Source organism: Pogoniulus pusillus, chromosome 9, assembly GCF_015220805.1.
Source record: "Pogoniulus pusillus isolate bPogPus1 chromosome 9, bPogPus1.pri, whole genome shotgun sequence".
NCBI classification, from domain to species: domain Eukaryota; kingdom Metazoa; phylum Chordata; class Aves; order Piciformes; family Lybiidae; genus Pogoniulus; species Pogoniulus pusillus.
In genome coordinates, this window is record NC_087272.1 from 18044719 (window position 1) to 18061776 (window position 17058).

Below are 17058 nucleotides of genomic sequence, written 5' to 3' on the forward strand. Positions count from 1 at the left end.
GCACTTGGATAATAGCTTCAAAAAGGATCCCCCAAATTAGTATGACTAAGTTGTTAAGATGTCTGAGTGGGACAGTCTTGTTATGATTTCCATCATCACCTTTATAACTGTGACTTTATAACAATGCAACCAGCAAATATCATTTGGTCAGACAAACCACACACAGGTTTCCAGCCGAGGAAATATTTGTTATCTATGTTCGTGGGGGGGAAAAAAATAACCCAAACCAACCACAACAACAAAACCCCAACAACAAAGCCCTAGCAATATTTCATAACTGTAGTAGAAGACAAGTCTTTGGGGATCAAACAGAGTCTCTTCTGCACCAGGCTCAGCCTAAAGGTTTGCCACCCAGAGAAACTATAAAGCATAGTGTGGGCTCAGGCCTCTGTAAAAGCCGCAAGTGATGTTTTTAGTTAAAAGGACAAACCATCAGAAGCATGCTGACAAAGTCTTCTACTGGAGGAACAGCTGATGAAGCCAGACAACTTCATTGCTGGTATAGATTTAAATCATTTCACTGCTGATCTACTGGTATTTATGCTATTGCTTCAGTTAGTAGAGGTGTATTGGCTCAGGCTTAGGATGAATAAAAAGTGATCCTCCAAACTATGATAGTTATCAGGAAATAAAAGCAAAAGTGCAAAACAGGAGGGTGAATTTTCACAGGAACAGAAAATAATTAAGTGTTAATCTAACTAAACTTTAAAATCTAGGTAACACTTGACTCCTTGTTCCTAGACAAGGGACTAGTTTCTAAGCCATATATCTTCTCAGGACCTATATTAACTGAAAATAGGTCACTATATCCAGAGACAATTGAGACAAAGATCATTCCAGTTCAATTCAAAGTCAGTCAGCATCTTGCTGAAGGCTGACAATTTTGTTTTCATTGTATTACATTAACAGGGAAGGATATCTTTTAAGATCAGACTCAGTAATATTCAGCAGGGGGCTAAATATTAAGTGTGAGGAGTCCATTCAATGCTTCTTTTAACACCATATCCGTATTTCCAGCATCTTGTAATCAGGAGCTGAGCTCTGAGAAGCAGGTACTAACTGACCCTGTTTCTCTGAGTTAATAGCTGATGCACAGTGAGGATCCAGGGTCTTTTCATGATGGGGATCTGCTAATTTATAACATTTTTCACTGTTTATTAAAGGTGATAGAGAAATTTTCCTGAGATTGTTTCACTAATCCAGTTTACAGCACAGCCCCAAAGCAACCTCATCAACACAAGTGCATAGGCAGCAGACTGTGCCATAGGTGTAAAAATAAAATGCAGGAACCTCTTAAATGAGCTTTGCTGTCAGAGAAAAGACAGCTTGGAACCATGTCCTGATTTTTTCCATTGAGTTTATTATTTTTTAACTCTGTAGTCTGGACCCTCATGTAGCAATACATTGTCATTTTTTGAGAAAAATCTTTACTAATTATGTGTGTGCTTCAGAAGAAATACTTTGTTTGAATAATCTGAATAATCAGTGGAAATTGAACTGTAATTTAATAGAAAGTCAAACAGTCTCTCAATGCTCCCCTCTGTATGATCAACGTTATGTAAGGAATGAATGCCTTCATGTCTGTCATACAGAAAGCAGTTTAGACTTTCATTCTTCCTTGTAGAATAAGGGAAAGACTAAACAAAGAAAATCAATTATGAATGTTCATTAATAAGGATGAAGATGAAGGTGGAATATATCTGTAACTGGGAAAACCCCTGGCTTTATTCCTAAGGGACTGCCTCTCAATAGTTTTGGCTCAGCAAAGGCTTTTTGAGCCTGCAACTCTTGATCAGAAGTGAACCACTGATGGTAGCACGTGCTCCATGGGGACTCTAGATCTCTGCAATGTGCTCCTCAGGTTGATCCAGACACACTGATTCTCCAGGCACAGTGAGAGACATATTTATGTGATCAAGGTTTTTGAGAAAACTGGGCATATTCCCAGAATGATGATGAATAAAGAAAGAGATGATGGTAATAGTGACAATTATTTAAATAGCATTGGGACTGGTTTTCCTTTGGTTTCACTGCTACTGCTGAAATATTAAGTATAATCTAGGGCTTAAAATTTTATTTATACTAATGTAAATAAATAATCATATAAAACCTGGCAGTCTTATTCCTCAGAATCTACATATGCTGGTAGGGTATATTTAAAAGCACAGAACCAAATAATTACTAAATATGGAACCGATGCTTGAATTTACAACACTCATCAGGGAATTGGTATCCTCTCACTCCTACAATAACAGCAGAAATAGTTCATTTTACTGGCCAAACAGAAACTTCTGGAAGATGATTTAACCAGCTGGTGGTCAGAATTACTACTCATGGTAGATATGGCTAAGCAAATTTGCCTTGTCACCCTGTGGTGAACATCTTTAACATGACATAAACTGTATAAACATAAAGAAAATGCCACGAGTTGTTCTTGGTATTGCTCTGGTTAACTTTTGTGAAAACTAATTCTGTGCGTGGACTTTCTTTTTCTGTGGTTCTTGGTTCCAGTTTAACTGGAACATCCCAATTGTTTTCCAGTATAATTTGGCACAGCTGGTATTGTCTAGGAACAGCTATTTCATGATGGCTTAATGAAAAGCATAAGCAGACCCAAGCTGTGTGTTTACAACAGAACCTATTAATTACCACAGGAGCTGAAGGTACTTTGTGATTTGCAAGAAGAGTGAGCTGCTCAGCAAGCAGCACCCCCCAGGCCAATGATTCTAATCTGTGATAAGAAGGTTTTATGTTATGCTTTAAAACTGATGAGTCAAGTCAGAACAAGTGCTAAATATTCATTTGTGAATGAGAAATAGAGAAATAATTAAAAGCTTAAGCTTTCTTACAGACTGCAATTACAAACATTACGCCAAATGCAAATACATCTCTGCAGCTTATTTTGCTGCCATTATTTTCTTCAAAAGATGAAGGCAGAGTTTCAGCATCATGAACTGCTTTCCATTTTTCATCTATTAAATGTGTCTCCTCCTGAGAAGCATCAAATGGCAGTCAATAAACAGAGCCAGCCACTCATCTGGGACAGCACAGTCATCAATAGCTCCTCCATCTCACTACTGCTTTTTTGACCTTTTTTTTTTCCTGTTTACCTTCAGATTAAAAAAATAATAAATTCGGATATCTCAGCCTGCTCTGCAGGATGACAATCACAGCATTCACCTGTTGGTGTAGGAATCCGTTGGCTGAGAACTACCCTGAGATCACCGTGTAATATGAGCCATTAGCACTAGCTGGGATGCTACATGTCATTTCTCTTCAGTGCCAACAGCTCCAGCCCCTCTGACGGCTTACCTAGGGCTGTCCACAGCTCTGAAACAACTGTTTCTCAAACGCATAGTAAAATGTTTTGGGTTTTTTCCTGGTTTTTTTTTTTTTTTGGCTTTTTTTGTTTTGTCTTGTCTTTTTCAAACACATCAGCTTGCTGATCTGATTTTCCACGTGGCCTTGGGAGGCTGACTTAGGGAGAAATAGTTGTGACAAAACAAAGAGCATAAGATGGGAACAAGTGGCTGAAGGTGAGAGCTATTTAGATGGTATCATCTGGAGGAGGACTGCACCTGGAGCAGTGCTTCCATTCTGGTTGATGTTAATATCTTTGGGTGCCTATGGGAAGAGAGGCTTCTGCAATGAGCAGACGAAGGCTGGCACAGAAGGATGGTCTAAGTTTCCAGTGTAATCCTCCCGAAGGCTCTGAAATCACAAAGAGACCCCCAGTTGTGGAACTTGAGTGAAGCATGGAAGTTCATTAATATATAGTCATGGCTTTTCCTTAGCACTTTCCTTCTCTACATACATGTTATGAAGACAGACATAATGGATAGATATAAAGATAGATACTGGAAATGTCATTTTAATCTTCTAGTTAAGTATCTTCAAAAAGTAGTATACATCACCTGTGTCATATGTCGTGTAGTATGTAACTCTGCTTTGTATTTGCTTAGCTGCTTCTCCTAAATTTGATTAAAAGCCTGCAGCTGGAAGAAAGCAGAAGAAATAAAAGGAAGTTTTAGCCTCCTGTCAATGCTAACAGCCATTAACTGCTAACAGCAGTTAATCTGGATCCTCTGTGAGAATGACTGAAAGTATATAGAGAAGAAGTCCTGCCTGGTGAGGTTTAATATTCGGTGTATTATCTTTGCTTATTTGAGAATATTGTTTCTGAGGCTGTATGGGAAGGTCAAACCCTTTTTGACCTTAGGGTTGCCAGTTGGATCAGGAGATCAGTAGAAATTCCAGGTCACAGCAGTGGAGGTATGTGAATGCATGCCCTTTTTTTTGTTTGGGTTGTTGTTGTATCACAAGAGAGTAGTGTTTTGCTGAAACTAGAAACAAGAAGCTTACAGATGCTATTACATAAATAAGTCTTGTTTTATTTGCAAGGAATTATTTAAGGGATTTAAAAAAAGAGAAAAATCTTCTAATCCTTAAACCATTGGAAAAGTAACAGTAATCATAACCCCACATGAAATACTAGGAACCTGAGAAACAGATGCTTAGCTTTTTATCTTGAGAGTCCGAGAATGCCTATGAATAATATACTAATTGTAGATGAATCTGCTAACTTGTAAAGCTGCAATAACACTCTTGTTCCATTACATGCAATAAGACTCCATAAAGATATCTGTGGCACTAATAGCAAGCTGTGCATTCTTGATTAGTGATTATGTTGTGATAAAGTTACTTCTGGTGCTTTAAAAATAACCCTGACTGTTCCTCTTGTCTCAGAATTACCTGTCAGAAATCTTTCACAGGGGCAATGTCTGTGTCACACAACACTGTTGCAATGTTATTGAATTAAGGACAGTCAGCAAGAAGAGTCCAAAGCACTTCCCAAGATTAGTGTCTTGGGAAAAGTGCTTTCCACAGAATACTCACACCCCTAAGAGGGTGTAATCTACCATCTACTGAAAGTAATAACAATCTTACCATCATATTAGATAAAATGCAGGGTACACAAGCTCTCTGGTAGAAAAAAAACCTCATAGGACATGTAGCATAGTAGTTGGATTGAAATAGGTCTACATGACCTGACATTTTTCTGAATCTCACTTAGTTTTTTAATAGTATTAACAGAGCTGCAGAGGAGTTGAGTAAGTTGTCAGGCTGGTTTTGTTACCAGGTGTTGTATTTACAACTTAAACCATGCAGCTTTGTTGCTGTGTGCTCCTTCTAAGGAGAAGAGTTGTCATTGTGTTGGCTCATAGCAAAGAGGCTATTTAACATGACCTACAGATATAATGTGACTGATTATATTGATGATGCAATTATATCTCAACTATTGTGCTCTGTTCTGGTTCCCCATTCTTATCAACCACATGAAATGATCCTTTAAAATGAGAAAATGTACTGAGACTAGTTGATGTTGATGCAATTATCTACCTGTGCCATTCTGTTTAAGAACTAAAAAGTAGCAGTAATCTAGAATTTGAGACAATGTATTTCACTTTCCTTTTTTTCTGTGAGTCTAAATGAATTTTGTGTTCTCTGTCTCTCAGAAATGACTGAAGAAGCTGCAGTAAAGAATTGTTAAATAATGGCCTTTCTGAATAAGGAAAAGTTACAACACTTTGTAAGTCAAAACTTAGAATTTAATTTGCTAGAAATAGATTAAAAACATCAAAGGAAATACATTTTCACGCAGTTCACTGCTAAATCGAGTCACCTTTTGCTGCAAAGAAGTTGCAAGGCAAAAACTGTGAATGAGATTTAGAGGAATCCTGTCAAGGATATTAGATATTATGAATTCTTAATCTTACCTCAAACTGCAGTATTAATGTTCTTTTGACACTACTGCAGTGTGTAACTCAAGGAGCACATACTCATATACTCAATGCTACTGTAATACAGAGGAAATAGAATATAGAAGTACTCTTTGTGCAATTCTCATTTAGTTACTGCAAGGTACAAATACACTTAAATGTATCAGCCTCTAGATTTGTATTATTTAAACAATCATTATTAGTGTGAATCTACATACAGACCATTGCTCTGACTTAAAAGCAAGGGTCCAAGACAAACTGAGGTTCAGTTTAAAAAGGTACATGGTTTTTAGTCCATCAGTTTTATTCTTGAGTCTGCTCTTTTGTACTGGTGCATTTGAAATTCAGATGGAGCTGTGGCCAGATAATGTCTTTGTAAATGCTGTTACACTGCTAGAAACACTGCGAAAGCTTTGCTGGTGCTCAGCAGGAGGTGCTCATTCACACACACACCCCCCCCCCCCGCACCAAAACCTACTTTCCTTCTTGAATATTGCAAGGGCTTTTTCTCCACTATGCAGATGCAGTGCACACTGTTAAAGTAATGGATGAGAACTGCTGAGCAAGCCACAAAAGCTTCCAGATTGATAAAGTTCATGTTACTATCTCTGAGTGTGCATATGTTTGTGTGCCTAGCACATAACAAATAATGCCTTGTGGTTGAAAAATACCCAGATACTTACTTGGTAAGCAAAATGTAAACAGCTAAAGTACATTTTTTTTTCTATTTAAGCATTAAGCTGCCCAATGAAACTAACAGTACCATTTAATATACATTTTTCAGAACTACATAAACTTTCTTATCTGTATTGCTTGTATTTTAGTCACCAGTCTACCATGCTAAACAATAGGTTAACTGGACAAAGACCAGCAATGCACAGTAATACTGCTCTTTTCACGTTCCTGTAGGACCTGTGGTCCTCTTCAGGCTGAAGCAGCATCCTCGATGTGCAAATGGTTTAAAAATCCTGAAGTCATCACCTACCCAAGAATATCACCCTTGCCTCTACAAGTGCCTCTCCTGTTTAGACACTGCCTTGTGGGAAGAGCGCATTGTGTGAGTGATCTACCCTGGGAAGAGTCCAGACTGCTGCACCTAGGCTCCTGTGCCCACCACCACAATGGCTGCAGGCTCTTCCCCTCACACAGGTACTGAGAACTGATGCATTGTGATGTCCCCTTGTCCTTGCATGTATCTCTGGTGCTGGTCTGGCCCAGTTCCCCACCAGCAGGGTGGAATTCCTGGGGAGGCAGCCCCTGCAGGTGTGCTTGGAGACCTGACTCCAGGTCAGACCCACATCTCTTTCCATAGATACAAGAAGCCTGCTGAAGACTGCCCCTTGAAAAGTGAAATGATTTATCTTTAGGAGACTACAGTTGTAGAGACTGTGACTTTTGGGGTTTCAGCTGCTTTCACTGCTTCATGGGGTCTTTATCTAAAAAGGTGGCTCCTTCACAGTGCTTATGGCTCTTCAGTGTCCTCCACTCCACAAAAGATCCTTGTCTAGAGTTAGAAAATCTTGATTTTGCTGTAGTTGTTGTTCATGGTTTGGTTTGGGGTTTTTTTGTGTGTTTGTTTTGGGTTGGTTTGTTGAGTTTGTGTTGTTTGTTGGCTTTGGGGGTTTTCTTGTGTGTGCTGTCAGAAGGTATGGAATAAGAGAGTCTCAAACAACAGTCTGGCTGACGTGCCTGTCAGAGTTGCCTTGATTTCTACCAGTCTTCAGCTGCTGGTTCCATCTGTTGTCTCCTGCTTTTTCTTTCTTTTGTAATCACCTTAAAAATGATCCATTTCTACATACACAAATCCAAAGGGACTAGCCTGGTGCACTAAAAATCCTCAGTGTTTCAGCAATACATACAATATTGAAAATGCTCAGCAAGAGTTTCCCAGTATATTTTCAACCACATCTGAAATAAACTTCTAATTAATGAATACTCAAGGATAGCATAGTGTTCATTAACTCTCTAGTTAAACATAGATGGCAGCTCTTGTGTAGTGAGCCTTTTTTTTAATTGTTGCTTTAATCCAAACCACCCCTAAAGGGTAGTACTGGACTGGTGACGCGTGTCTGTGCTTGCTTGCTGGCAAATGATGATCTTCTGAATAAGAACTGAGGTGGTGGACTATGGCTCTGAATCACGAAGGGTTACTGACTTGCTCAACAGCATTTTGCTCCTGGCTCTTCCTCTTGACCTTTCTTTGACTCACCTCCGTCTCTCCTCTTTCCAATCTGGTCTCCTATTTTGCACTCTTCTTCCTTTTCCTTTCTCAACAAGCTCTTCCTCAAGCCTTTCAGCCTCATTGTTTTGTGCTGTCTTGCAAGGGTAGGAGTGGACCCAGCCTCTGCCAGACATCTCCAGGGCCTAGGGTACAGCCTTCTGCTGTCATCCGCAGTGGTCATCTGCAATTATATGCTGTGCTGCTTTCCAACAGGGAGACAGCACTTAGGCTGCAGGTAGACTTGCCTCATCCTTCAGGCCTTGTCTTCATGGGAAAGTTTAGCCATTTAAAACACCAGTGTGGCTGAAAAGGTGTAATATAAGCCATGGTGCACTTGTTAGATGTGTTTTTGTTGGTATTTTCATGCAGGAAGGGGAATAATGTTTGTTGTATGTCTTTAAGCTATGAAAACTTCTTCCACAATGGATGGTGCAAGTCAAATTACAAAAGTAAAAGACCACTCTTCTAACTGGCATAGTTACATTTTGTACCAAAAAAACCCCACCCAATAAATCACATAAAGACAAAAGATGGGGAAATATGGGTGCTCTGTTGTTGCACTACAGATTAATTCATATGGCTTAAAAATTTTCAGCAGCGACATGAACAGTAATGTTATTAAAAAGGCTTAAAAAAAATACATCCAGTTTTGAAGCAGCCATATGGTGGACATCAAGATCTTCTCAGGCTGTACAAACAAGCTGTCTTGCTGGAGGAGTCTGCTTCTGAGATGGAGAGGGAGATACAAGGCATCACTGCATCTGCAGCACATGTTCTGCTTTTTTCTACCTGCTTAGACATGGTGGTTTGTTTTATTTCAAAACAGAGTTTCTAAATGAATGACTGTAATAGTGAGGTGCAGTGATCTATGAATACAAGAATGTACAAACTTGCTCCCAAGGTTTTTGCTGAAAGGATAGAGGGGGAAAACCCCCAACTTTGTGTTCTGCTTATTGGATTTTACTGGTAGCAGTATTCATAATGCTATTTATCTGCTAGCAATGCCGTTCATTGTATGTGGTGAGAAGGTGGTAAGCCATGCTAAGAACCTTACCCTTAATACATCATTTTCATGCTTCCCAAGGTTTGACACTGAGAATTATGCTTACTCTGTTACTATACAATGTGGTTTGCTTTTGGTTTATTTTCTCTAGGCAATGCATACACTTGTCAGTACTTGTAGCAGGTCCAAATGCAGTTTAAAAAAGCCTTAGAGATCTCAGATTCTCTCATGGGAGTATGTACTAGCTTTGTCTGCATTTGAGTGACTTCTGTGATGCTGAAGTTTGCAGCAACACTGCAAAATGCATCCCAAATAATAGCCAAATGAAGGCTAGTACTAAGATCACTTTTGCATACTGCCGATCTCTAATGCCACTGTTTCCAGTTGCCAGTCTCTCTCCTGCAGGTTGCCATCCCTGTAGTGACTAACTGACTGGATGCCATATGTCCCCACCAAGGTGAATAGCATTTGCTTCAGTCCACAATTTGGCATCTCAGTTTCAGCTGCAAAGATTTTGAGTTAAGATGCCAGACTCTGGACTGGAACAGCTGAGGCATGGACACATACTCTTCCCCCCTTCCTGTTGTGGAGTGGGGGAGGTTAGGAAACAAAATAGTGGGATTAGTAACATGATAGAACCACAGCAGGAAAATTCACCAAGGCTTCAGAGAGTATATTCAAAATATTTTTTCTTTGGTGTGGGGTTTTGCTGACTTTGGGTTTTATTGCTACTATCATTATTTGTTAATTATTTACTTTAATTTCTGTGAACTGATCTTCTTTATGAATTATGCTCCAGTGAGCTATGTTAGAACTAGCCTGTTCTCCCTGGGCTTGCAGAGTGGACTGCAGGAAGATAGGAAGAGAACTAACACAACTATGAAGTAGGTGACCTGCAGCCACATGAACTATTGATCATGTTGGCAGTTGATGAGTTGCAATAAACTGATCTGTGATAAGATAACATGAATTAAAAGCTGCTTAAATGTTTAATTCTGAGCTCTATCTATATGGCAAGAATTTGAATGAAAGGCTAGGTAAGTCATGACTGGAATTGCATTTTCAATTAAAAAAAAATCAGAATAAAAGATACTGCCTAAATAGATCAGAATGTTGAAATCTCTTGCATTTCAGCATTTTAATGGAGGACTAGAAGGATTTCTGTGAGATACTCTCTAAATATATGATGATAGATGAAGGATTTCTTTAATAGTTCAATTCTTGCATATTTTACTATAATTAAACATTGCTGCATTTGAGGTAGGACATGAGGCACTGTAGGGAGAGAGAGAGAGACTGAAAGTCTGTAGGAAGTGAAAGAAGACTGTTGGCTGAAACTCCATATGTTTGCTGCAGCATTGCAGTGCAGTACAGCTGGAGCACAGCTTGAGTGAAATGAATCTGTAGATGACTGATGGGAGGAAGTAAAGGGGCTAGCTCTGACTTTGGAGATATAGAGAGAGATATATATGTGTGTGTATATACTAAGCAAGAGAATTTGCTGTTGATTCTGCATGGAGGCTTTTAATAGCAGAGAGGACTGATGAAGCCAGTGCCTTGCATGTCAGCAGCACCAGTTGAAGTGCCTTTGATGAGATAGGTCCAGTTGAATATAAAGATTGGCTTCACCTCATTTGCAGAAGAGCCACTCAGATCTGCTCAGCATGCTTGGATTGTACTGCATTGCCCCACAAACCTTTTTGAAGGACTTTGTGGTATCATTGATACAATTTCAAAGGTTGGCATGGATTCTTTATGGGCTGAGGTCCTGCAGTTCCAAATAAATCTTTCCCTTGCTTCTCTCAGCCTTTCTACAGAGAAATGCCTTTAATATAAAGCAGGCCTGATCCTGAGGTAGAAGCGTGTTTTATTTCAGCATTATAGCACACAGAATTATCTTTAGCAAAGAGGACCCTGACTACTGCAGTTTCTTCCTTCATTTTCACCTCACTTCATTCCCCCATGCACTGGAGAGCACTCTGGCAGCTGAAGTTATTCGTCTTGTTTTTTCTCACCCTTCACAAAGGCTGTCCTCTGCTTAACATGCACATTTTTGCCTTTGGAGCCATTTTCTTCTGTAGGCTCTCTGAGCTGGCCAGCTGCCAAACAGTAGGGTGAGCTGCATGAAAAAAGCCTTGATCATTGACAGGCTGTCTTACAATTTCTTTCTTGTATTCAAGATGCAGATGGATGTTATTAGAAAGGTTTTTACTTCGAATGTACGCGGCTTGTCCACATGCCTGAGATTAGTGCTCAATACTCACATAATGATTTTCATCCTCAAAAGGGCTTTACAGCACCAGCCCTCAGAATGTCCTGTGAGGTAAGTGCACACATTTTGTTATATGCATTATAACAAGGAGGAACACATGTTAGTGACTTGTTCAAAGATGTATTGAACAGCAAGTATTATAAAGGAAGGGAATCTTTACACTTCCCTAATGTTTTTCTGTAATGTTATCCTGTCTTCAAAAAAAAATCACCAGATTTCACTGCAACAGCCTGTTTTTCCATACAGGAGGAGTCATTAGTGACTAAAAACCTAAAATGTGTCCCAGGTTATAGTACTGCTAGATAAATATGCAGCGTTTCTACAGTTTATGAGGCCATATTTCCTGGTGCACTGAGCTTCAATTAATACAAGCAGAACAAGCCTAAGGGCATCCTCAAAGAGACTCAAGTTTGACAGCAGATTTGGAGCACTTGCCTCAAACTGTACTTCAAAACAGTGATGAAAAGTGCCTGTCTTCTCAGATGAAAGGATGGTGAAGGATAGCTTCTTCCCTCCTTTAACTGCATGATGATAATCAAAATAGCCACAGTAACAGCAACAGTCCTGATATGAACTCTCTTCAACCGAAAGTTCCTATAATATTGTATCTCATCTTAGTGAGGGGGTTGAAATAAGATCTATCTGTGAAAGGCATCTTTATAATGACATATTCTCATTGAGCTTTTGCTGGCATTGCAATGCTGGCGTTCTTTTCTTTGCACAGACAAGCCAATGAACGCTCCCAGTGTTGACCAGCATACATAATCTGGCTAGGGCCAAGATCACTCTGTGATTTGTTTCTAAACTATGTCGGCAAGCCCTTGAACTGTGTCTAATAATCACCATTAAGGGTCTTTGTAGACCCAGTGAGCCTCAGGGCCTGCATAGGTAGCTGGAGGAAATTGACTTAGAAAAAAAAGTAGAGTTTTTAGCCCCATGAGAAGTTGTTAATAAGGCTGTGAGATGGTGTCGCATTTGTCCTGAATAAATTAGCAGCGGCTAGCTACTAAAAGGCTGTAAGTATTTGCCTGAAACACATTCACCTGTTTTATAATTTCTGGGTAAATAGGTTGAGAATTGCCTGTTTAGCTCAAGTCATGAAGAGGGTAAAACTAGAGAGGCTAAAGCAAGTGCTTATTTTAATTATGCTCCATCTTTCCTATTTTGACTAAGCTTTCTCTTCTTTAAGTTTGGGTTTGTTTTGTTTTCACTGAGTAAATAGTTGCATAGTTATATCTGGTGGAAAAAAAATGTTATGCAGGAACTCAGGAAAGATATTGATAATTGGTTGCTGAACTCTGGCAGAGAGAACTGCTTGTTCACTGGATAAAGCAGGGTGAAGGAAGGCAATAGTAGAAATTGGTTACACTTTTTAAACCTCAATAAGAGGTCTATGATTTTTTGAATAGTTCTACATTCACATCTTTTCTCCCTCTTGTTGTTTGGGGGAAAGTGTCTGGTGTCACAAACTACTCCAGAGAAAGAGAAAATTTTAATTTATTTTCTGTTTTTGTTTTTTTTTTTTGACAAATAGATAACATTTCAGATGAATTCAGGGAAGTGATGGGCAGATTAATGAAAATTATTTAATGGAAAATTACAGCTGGAACAACTTATCACATTTTTATGGATTCCATATCCACAGCCTTTAATGTTAGTTCCCCTATATCATTTCATAATTGTGTAAATGAGTACATCTGGGCCAATTAAGCAGTTTCAGTTGCCTTCAAAAGAGTTGTGAATGCCTGCTAGAGGTTGAAGATACTGTACAATTTATCCTTAAACACTTGAGACAAAGAGATGCTTTACCAGTACTATGCTGTATCTGCATGGTTTTGATGACACATCATTTGTATGCCCATTGCAAAACCATGAGGTGTTTAAATTAATACCTCAAAACTACCTCATGCTTTGAATATGTCCAAGTATTTTTGTTCCTCTCTAAAATTTACTAAAACAATTACAAACACAGGTTCAGGCTACCTGTGGATCACTTCTTTTTTAAAATGCCATCACACCTTCATCCACTTAAGAGTCTCTTTTTTATTTCCTGCAAGACTACCACTGTAACTGTAAGGTTTCAAAATCCCACAAAGTGAAGTGCAACCTGGCTCGCGCTACTTTGAAGATATAACCACAGTAGGAAAATAATTCCCTAGCTTCAGTGTTGGTCTTCAGTTTAAAATCAGATGTGTATCCACACCACTATTTCCAGTTTCAAAAGTACATGTGATATTTTTACTTGAAAGCCCCCTCTGTGCACTTTCAAGATGTGCTAATGTGTGTCTTTAATCAATTGCATTTACATTGCCCAGATGTATCACCCCATTGTTTGGCTCAGATAGACAGTGAGTGGGACCCTTTACTGAAACTGTAGTGATAACCCTGGGTTAAGAATTACAGGTACTTCAAATAAAATTTCAAAAAGTCTATCTGAATGTACAAAAATATCCATGCAAATAGTTATCTTCTGGAGCACTGATATTTTTGGAACACAAGGGACCAAGACAAATTAATTAAAGATTAAATTTTCTCTTGTACTTCAACTCCTCCTCTCCACAGCAAGAGGAATCTAACTTCATACCTGAACACAGTAGTAATGTGAAGGCTTGAGGCAAAATTGTTAGCTGTTCACATCAATGGAATGAAGTTATACAGCTTACTTCCACCTGAGAGAAGAGCCATTTTAAAAGTTGGTGCATTACTAACAAGACACAGATGTTGCTACTGGGCAAACAGAGGCAAGGTTGTTTTGTTGTTTGTCATGCACCCCTTTCCAGGTGCATGGCTGAGTCTGTGTTAAGGAGATCTCTCTTTCTGGGGGGCTTAAAAGTGCATAATTTATTTAGCTAGAGACAAAAAGTGGCACATCCATTCTTTGCCACAACACTGTGAGAACTCTCTGTAACCTCTGATATGGATCAGAGGCAAGGAGCAGATCTTTAGCTATTTTGGACTAGCAGGATTTTGTTGATCTTATGGAAATGTGTGGATTTTAATTGGGCAAGCACCTCCATTGAAACAGAAAGATACACTGACGCAGAAATGATTCACCCTATCTTTTCCTCTGGTGAAGAATCTTCTTTCTCACGTGGGGCTTAATTGCACAGGAACAAGAGCATGCGGATGCCAATCCCCACCCTTCAGTTTATCTGCAGAAGGATACTTCTGAAGTATTTCAAGACTTTAACCCAAGAACTAAGCTGTTTCCATCCCAGCTAGCTCAAGCTGAAGGAAAGAAACAAAAATTAAATAGGGATAAAGGACATATTTATTGTGGCACATGGCACATCTCATGCCAGTCAGATGCCAGCATGCTAGTAGTCTTCTAAGTTGGTAATAGCACAAACCCCAGAAAATTTCTAGCAAAGAGCTTCCTTCTAACAAAATCTTAGAGTTCATGTGTTCTTCAAAAATGTGCCACTTTCAAAGAGTCACTTGATTTCCCACAAAATGCTAATCTCAACTACCTCTTTCTGTACAATTGCTTCTCACATTTTAGTTTCTCTTCCTGACTTGGAAAACACATTCACGAGACATACTTGTTCAGCTAGAAATCTTCATTGGCAACCTCCCCACAACAGTTGCTCTGCTAAGCACCACAACAATGTGAGAGGGGCAATTGTTTTATTTTTTTTGTTTTATTTAATTATTCTGGAGGTGAAAGTGAACTGAAGAGCAGATTGCCATGTTTTTCCAGCAGTGATACTACAAGACAGTGGTGGATGTTCCTGGCACAGGTCAGTTGTTACAGGACTCTATCACAGCTAGCTTTTCAATGTTTAGAGAGTATTTTATCCTCTTTGTAAATGATACAAACAGCAAAATCAATTAATAATTTTTTTAAAAAGGAAAAGTGATAATTTATTGCTGTCTGTCTTAAGTATAGATCCAGGTAATGCAAGGAATAAATTGTGTGAACTTTTACCCCACGCTGTGACTGCCTACTTGCACAGTACTACTTATTTTTGTCTGTTCTTTCATGTGTCTGTTTTTATAGTTGTCCAGGATTTCTTGCTTTAACTTAATTTATACATGAATTTTTCCTAACTTACTTGTACAGAAGCTGAAAGTCCCAGTGGAAATAGGGTTTACTTTGTATTAAGTCATTTACAAAGAGAAAGGAATAGAAAGTCTTAATTTTCATTGCTGACATTACTGGTGCCTGTAGAGTCTGTGTGAAACGAATTTGGTCATTACAATGTTTTGAACACAAGCTGTTTGGTTTTGATTTGCTTGTTTGTTTGTGTTCTTGAACTTTGGATGCAGAGAGGAGCTCTGCACAGAGAAGGTTAGGTATATTCTCATTATAGATTGTCTGGAATGATCTAGACAATTCCATGATAGGCTTAGATCACCTTGGTAGCTTAGTTTAGTGTCAGTCTATCCAGGATGTGATTACTTGGGATAAGGCAAAACTAAATTTTAATACTGTTTTATTCCAGGTATGGGATGGTTTATTGCTGAAAAGTAAATGGAGCATAAACTGATGGAGTGTGGTATTACTGATTTGTAAGAAACAGAAATCATAACTTTTCTAGCATTTACTGAACTTCAAGTTGAGTTTTGCTGTTTAAATTGGTACCTAGTACTTGTCACATTACATTATAGGTGTGAATGTGCTTTGCCAGGATATGCATGCACAGAAAAAAAAATCATTTCAGTGCACACCCACACATCCCCATATGCTTTGAACAGATCTAAATGGTGACTGAAGGATGAGGAAAGCTGAGCCACATAAACATTATACACAATGACTATTAATTGCAAAGCAAGGGAATAATTCATAAAGGTTGTTAGAAAGCAATGTAAATGCAAATGCTCTTCTAATAAGTACTGGTAATGTCATGTTGGAACATATTTCTGATGCAGTATGGCATGCTAAAGTGAGTGGGGAAGAGCACAAATGATTTCTGTGGAAGATGGTGACAAGAGTAAAGAGGTGAAAGCTGACAGGAATGTGGCATTCAGGGATTCAGTCCAAGACATAGTTCTAGCAAGGGCTGACTTATCATTGCAGTGAGCAGTGCTTGAATGGGGACAGGCAGTATCTGGAATAATTAATCAATAATTCATTATAGAAAAATGCTACCAGCTGTAAACTTAATTTATAGAATAATGCCCTGCAGCAATGCCAAAAGTTATAAATATATTCATATTTCTTGAAACAGCTAGCACAGACTGAAGCCAAACGCTTCAATCATGTATAATAAAGCTGACTTAAAAAAAAAAGGACTTCTGATGGTAGGCAGTAAAAATTACTCAATAGAATCATAATACTAAAAATAGTACATTTGGAGTGAGAGGTCTTAATAACAATGTTAACAACATTTTTTTTTCTCAAAATGAATATTTCATATTGTTGTGCAGGGATAAAATTCATACCTCCTATGTGTTTCATTTTCCTTGCAGGGCTTTACATGTTTTATTTATCGTACTGCATGATGTATTAGATAACTGTATCATCTTCTGGTGCTTTATGAAAATAATTATCATTGGATATTAATAATCATCTGGCTATCAATTGTTAATACACATGAATTAAATTCTTCTAAAGACTTGGCCAGCTTTGAAGCCTATAATAATCCTGTCTAGAGTGGCTTTCAATTTCCTCTTTTCATATTTCAGCACAATCATGTAATGTTTGGGTTGTAGAAACTTCAAAAGATTATTTTAAACAACTGAAATACAAGAGTTTATTGCTTGGTAGGTTTTGGGGTTTTTTTAAGAGTAAGTTTGTGTCTTCTTTTAAGAAATATATTATCCTAGCACCAAAACATTG

At 38.5% G+C, this 17058-nt stretch overlaps 1 protein-coding gene across 7 annotated transcripts in view; it reads left to right on the forward strand.

Annotated features, from left to right (window-relative positions):
• The first annotated feature begins 3985 nt into the window (after positions 1–3985).
• Positions 3986–17058, forward strand: part of RAPGEF2 (Rap guanine nucleotide exchange factor 2) — a 195349-nt gene continuing 182276 nt past the window's right edge. For 5 of the 7 annotated variants that reach the window (XM_064148730.1, XM_064148736.1, XM_064148731.1 and 2 more), the window contains exons 1-3: positions 3986–4128; positions 5517–5590; positions 6690–6929. The gene's annotated coding sequence lies outside the window, so the exon portion shown is untranslated. Of the gene's footprint in view, positions 4273–5516; positions 5591–6689; positions 6930–17058 lie in introns of all 7 variants that reach the window. The other 2 variants (XM_064148732.1, XM_064148735.1) reach the window with 2 other exon arrangements.